The following is a 6000-nucleotide window of genomic DNA, read 5'->3' as shown; positions in this document are numbered from 1 at the left end:
ATCATATTTGAATTGCTGTGTTTGGACTTGCTTGGGACCTGTCACCCCTTTCTTCCTTTCTAATTTCTCCCTTTTGTATTGGGAATGTCTATCCCATGCCTGTTCCACCAATATATTTTGGAAGCACATAATTTATCTAGTTTCACAGGTTCATAGCTGCAGAGGAATTTTGCCTTAGGATACGCCTTACTTTGATTCTTACCTGTACTGATCTAGAAGAGACTTTGGACTTTAGAATTGATGCTGGAGCAAGTTAAGTTTTATAGGGCTCTTGAAACAAATTTACTTTGCATGCAAGAAGGACATAGACATAAATATGTGTGGAGGATAGGGGTGGAATGTTATGAACAAAATGTTTGTGTCCACCAAAATTCATATGTTGAAGTCCTAACCCCCAATGTGCTAGTATTTGGAGGTGGGACCTTTGGGAGGTAATTGAGTTTAAATGAGGTAATGAGGGTGAGGCCCCAGGATGAGATTAGCACCTTATAAGAACAGGAAGAATGAGCATCTCTCTCTCTCTCTCTCCCCCTCTTTCTGCCATGTGAGGATACAGCGAGAAGAGAGCTGTCTGAAAGACAGGAAGAGAGCCCTCACTAGGAGCCAAATGTGTCAGACTCCAGAACTGTACATCGGAAGTAAATTTCTGCTATTTAAGCCACACAGCCCATAGTATTTGGTTATAGAAGCCTGAGCCAACTGAAACAGAGACCTTGTAGCCTGTCTTGTGCTCCTTGAAAGCTTCCTACAGGAGAAGTCAGCTGCCATGTCAGAAGTCTGAACACTCAACATCACCATGCTGTGGGGAAGCTCCAGCTAAGCCAGGAGGAGAAGCTGCACAGATAGAGAGAGAGATGGCCATCCATCCCAGCTGTTCCAGCCATGCAAGCTGAGGTGCCAGACAGGTGAGTGAAGATGTTGTCCTGGCCATCCAAACCATTTGAACACTCATGTGACTGCAGCCATCTGACTATATGGCATGAGAGACTCAAGTAAGAAACATTTAAATAAATTCATTCAACCCACAGAACTGTGAGAGATAATAATAAATTGCTGTTATAGGCCACTAAATGTGGGGGCAGCATGTTACTCAACAATAGATAACTGGAATGTTAAACACAGGGATGGAAGAGACACATGTCAGGAGGCTCAGCAATATATTTTCCTTTAATACATATAACCACCCCAGGCATAATGAAGCTCATATGACTCCACAAGTCAAAGGGGTAAGACCCTTGCTGAAGATGCACAGACACTAATGCCCACACTGGGACCAGAATCCAGGAGTGCAGACTTCATAGCCTATGTCTCTCTCTCTCTCTTTTTTTTTTCCCTCCAGTCTCCAGTCTGTAATCATGCAGCTGTATTTGCAGCCAGTGTGTTTTATGAACTTTACGTCTCAAATCTATAAAAACTAATTGAACCGGCCACTTTGCCTTGAATTCTTTATCTACCTGCAAAATGTTTCCTAAAAACTTTTGCCAAAAGCCTGCACAGCCCATTAAAAGTGTTGAAAGCAAAGAAAAAATAGCACATTGTCTATTAATTCTGATCACTGCAAATATTTGAGAAAAAGGAGCTGTGTGTCCTGTGAAAAATGTTGGTATACAATTATACCATGTTTCTTAGAAAAGAAAAATAAGTTTAAGAAATCTAAGTTGTTCTTTGAGCTTTTAGCAGAGCAGACAGGTCTGAGAGGGTACACCTCAGATCTTCTGTCATTGTCCCACGTCTCATGACACCCCCAGAACTGAAATCACTTGTTCCCTTTTGAGCCAGGAAACTACAATCCAACCTTGCTGACTCCACCCCTACCTACTCTCAGGACTTCTCACCTTAATTTTCCAAGGTTGCCTGTGCCATCATGGGCCACCTTCAGGTACAGACCACTGCCTCTGTCAGCTCTTCCACTGCTGTGCTTGGCCACCTGCAGCAATAAGCCTCTTAGGGGCATAGAGACCAAATGCCATGAACTACTTAAGAAAGATTGAGAAATCAGGGAAAGGAATACTGTGAAGCCAAGGGTGGGAAGTGGGATGGAGAAAATACTTGGTGAGTATACCAAGGAAAAAAGTCAGGGAAGGATGCAGGGGTGATGGTTGCATCTCCTTTTGCTGAGCTCTGTGTGGAAGGCTGGATAAATGCTGAGCTGTAGCCTTCCCGCTGCTGCCTTCCCTCTCTCAGGATCTTTGCTCCAAATCAAATACTTTGTTTTAATCTTAGATCTCCATGGACAGGTCTTCTTATAAAATGTGTGCTCAGCCAGGTCAGGTGTGTGCCAGGATCATTGTCAAAAGTGTAGTAGGGGTTGCAGGGGTAATGAAAGTATGTGTGAATTAGATTAAAATAGGAGGAATGTCTCTTGTCCAAAATATTTGGGACCAGAAGTGTTTCAGATTTCAATTTTTTTTTTTCAGATTTTGAGATACTTGTGTTACATTAGTTCAACATCTTTAATCTGAAAATCCAAAATCCGAAATGCACCAATGAGCCTGTCCTTTGAGTACTATGTTGATGCTTAGAAAATTTCAAATTTTGGAGCATTTTGAAATCTGAATTTCCAGATTAGGGATACCTAAAAATGTAGACCTACTCCACTTATCCCATCAATGCGTGCTTCAGGAGTCCCCTTGACTGAGTGTATCATGTGCATACGACTGGTATATGTACTACAGAGGGAGATGGGCTAAAAGCGAGAGTTGCTATTGAGTGGGGCAACATAGCCCAGGGAGACAGTGACAGCTCCATTTTACAGATGGTGAAACTGAGTGAGTTTCTCACTAAGTGAGGAAATTGCTGAGTACAAAGAGCAAGAAAGCAGCATAGCTGGGCTGGATCGCTAACATGGTCACTCTTTTTTCCACCAGCTTTAGAAACCCAGAGCAAATCATGCCTATTCCTCTGGTGTGTGACTACAGATAATTATACTTTTTGGTATACTAACACAACAGGGAATTTCAGATATTTTGGAATACAGTTGACTAAAACAAACTGTGATTAAATGTTTATATATTACTTTTGTATAAACAAGGGAAATATTAGGTTTTTGACGCCTATTGGGCAAATAAGCCAAGCAATGGGTTGCTGTAGGAATGCCAAGTTGCTCTGCTGATGTTGCTCTGTGTTTTCCTAGCTCTGCAGTCTTTTAGGAAAAGATATACAAGTGGCCATATGCATGGAGTAGACCCTGGGTGCCCTGCAGATGGGTGTTTCTTCCCTTTTTGAGTGTCATATGTTCCTGACATTGTTCAAGGGATGATTAAACCCAATTAATAATTGCCACTGGGTGTTTTTTCTTTCTTGTTATTGCCAAAGTTCCAAAACCATATGGTGAAGCATATTTTGTACGATAGGTTTGCAGATTATGAATTTTTTTTTTAAATGGGGGAAGCAGTAAGCTATTGAGTGTGAAGAGAACAAAGCTTAAAATCCAGGCTTTGCCTCTTCTGAGTTAAACTTCGAGCGAACAAGAACTTTCTGACCCTCAGTTTCTTCACTATAAAAAGGGGATAGTAATAACTATTTTGGAAGATTATTGTGAAGAATAGTGATAAGAAATGCAACACCTCACTTAAAATAAACAGTCAATAGCTGTTATTATGCAAAGATATATGTTGTGCTTTTGCAATTGTGAATGATTTAAAGTTTTACCTTTCATTGTATGTTTGCTATTCATGAAGCCCTATGGCAGATGTATAATAGGACCAATAATGATATTTTTGCTTTTATTCATATGCAGTCATACGACATGTAATTAATATTAGTCTGTAAGTATTTTTCACACCATTCATTTTTCAGATGAGGAAACTGAGTCTAAAAGAAGTTCAGGGATCCCTACATGTTCACTGCCTCAGCTTGGACCTTTGCTCTGCTGTGTTGCTAGGGCTGCCAGCTGCCCATAGCTCATGTCTCCCTGCAAAGTCTCCAAGGCTGGCTACTCACTGCCTGTACAGGGGATGATGCCCAACCTCTATCTGTAATTACAAGAAAACATCCATAAAGAGTTGCTGGGCTCCAAATGTATTTGACACAGTGGCCCTTTAAATCAAACTCCTAACACGATTATCTTTATTTCTCTTTGGTAGTTTTTCTAAGTAAGCCATGCCTTTAGAAGCACCTAATACAAAGTGACAACCTTCGTCATTTTCCAAAGCAACGATGGACAGGCGTAGAGAGAGTCCATTGTCACCATGGTAATTACTGCACAATACCTGACGGCCGATGGACAGTCAGGAGGCTCAGGCAGCAGCTGAATCTGGCATTGTCCAGGCCCGATAAAAAGATTAGAGGCCCTGAAAAGCCAGGGAGCAGGATCTCACAGCTCTTTTGCTGGGTCGTGAAAGGCCCATTGTGCTGCCACCATAAATTCTGGGTTCCCTGAGCACTTGACAACTGAAGCCAGGGACAATAGAATTCTTGTGTACAACAAAACACTCCTTGTCCAATGCCAGTCTTATCAGCCACATTTACAAATGTCTTTCGTTGTACCCAAATAATTCCCTATTAGAAAGGCTATTGGGAGCAGAACTAAATAAATATTCACAACCTTTGTAATATCTTTGGGAAATGAATAAACAAACAGTCATCTAGCATATGAGCAAATCTCCTGATACTCTCTGCATTTTATTCCTATTTCTTGCTCAAATTATGTAGTTTCACTTTCTTCCTTTAACATCTTAACCATTGCAATACCAGAAGTTCCAGTTTTATTTGCCACCTACTATATGTCCCCAATATTATTACCTTGAGGCTTCTACATGCTTTTTTAAAAAAATGAATCTGGGAGGACTTGTTTTATTCCATTCCTGTCTCCCCAAAGAGGAGGAAATTAGACCTTGCCCAAGATAACTAAGCTAATTAGTAGCAGAATGGGAATTCTCATCTAGATTTCCATGGCTCCAAAGGCCCTGTCCTTCCCACCCTGCCATGATGATTTCTCTACCAAATATAAAAGGAATAAAAAGTCAGAATAAGGAAGAAAATCTAAGCACAGCTACCATAAAAGTTGCAAATACACACTGAGACTATTTCTATTGTTATATAACATGAGAACCTAGAACAGAAGGAAAATGAAAGCCTTTCTCTAAGAGATTATATATTATTCTGCCTTAGCAATTTTACTTTTTAAATTGAGGGGGCAGGGGGCAAGGAAACAGAAATCAACATAAAGAAACTTCAGGAAAATTTCAAGGATGTCCATACAGTGAATTGGTAAAGTTTTAGAAAGAATTACTAGGGTAAACAAAGCAACCAGGCTGCACACAATCACCTATGCTCCCCGAAACATTTGCCGCCTCTTCTGTAGTTTATTTTATTTTATTTTGCTTATTTGTCTTCTTGTCATGAATGAAGAAGTACCTAAACATTTGAAAGTCATACTCAGTTGGTTAGAGGGCAGATTGTAACACCAAGGTCAAGGGTTCGGATCCCCATACCAGCCAGCCACCAAAAAATAACAGTAAATAAATAAATAAGAAAGTAAAACACATGGCAAAGTAAAAACTCCCTTCTCGATAGAAGCCACCAACTAGAGAATGGCAATTTTTACATAAAGAAATTGACAATACTAAAATTCTAAATAGTTTCCTACCAGGTAGGAATATGTTCACATTTGTTAATACAGCTTACACGTCTCTCCGCACTCTGCTCCCAGCCTCGCTCGCCCACCTCCTCAGTAAGCCCTGCTATTCCCTGAGCACCGCAGGCTCAGCAGCTCCGTGCTTCTGCACATTCTGTTCCCTCATGTGAACTCTTCCATTCACTGTTAGTGGAATTTTGGTGGAGCTTCCCCTCACTCCCTGGTGCAAACTTAGAGGGCTTCAGGATTATCTTAGTGCACCATATTGCATTTTGATTTCTCCCACTGGCAGGACTCTTTTATTATGGTTATCTTCCCTTCCAGCTTTGCATAGAAGGAAGCTGTAGGCCACAGGAGGAGAGAAATCACATCTTATACTCAATTTTGTCTGGCCTGGGTCAGTACACTGCTCACCCTCTGCA

The sequence above is a fragment of the Cynocephalus volans genome, chromosome 10 (assembly GCF_027409185.1).
Source record: "Cynocephalus volans isolate mCynVol1 chromosome 10, mCynVol1.pri, whole genome shotgun sequence".
Classification (NCBI taxonomy): Eukaryota; Metazoa; Chordata; class Mammalia; order Dermoptera; family Cynocephalidae; genus Cynocephalus; species Cynocephalus volans.
Note: the sequence above shows the minus strand (reverse complement) of the source record.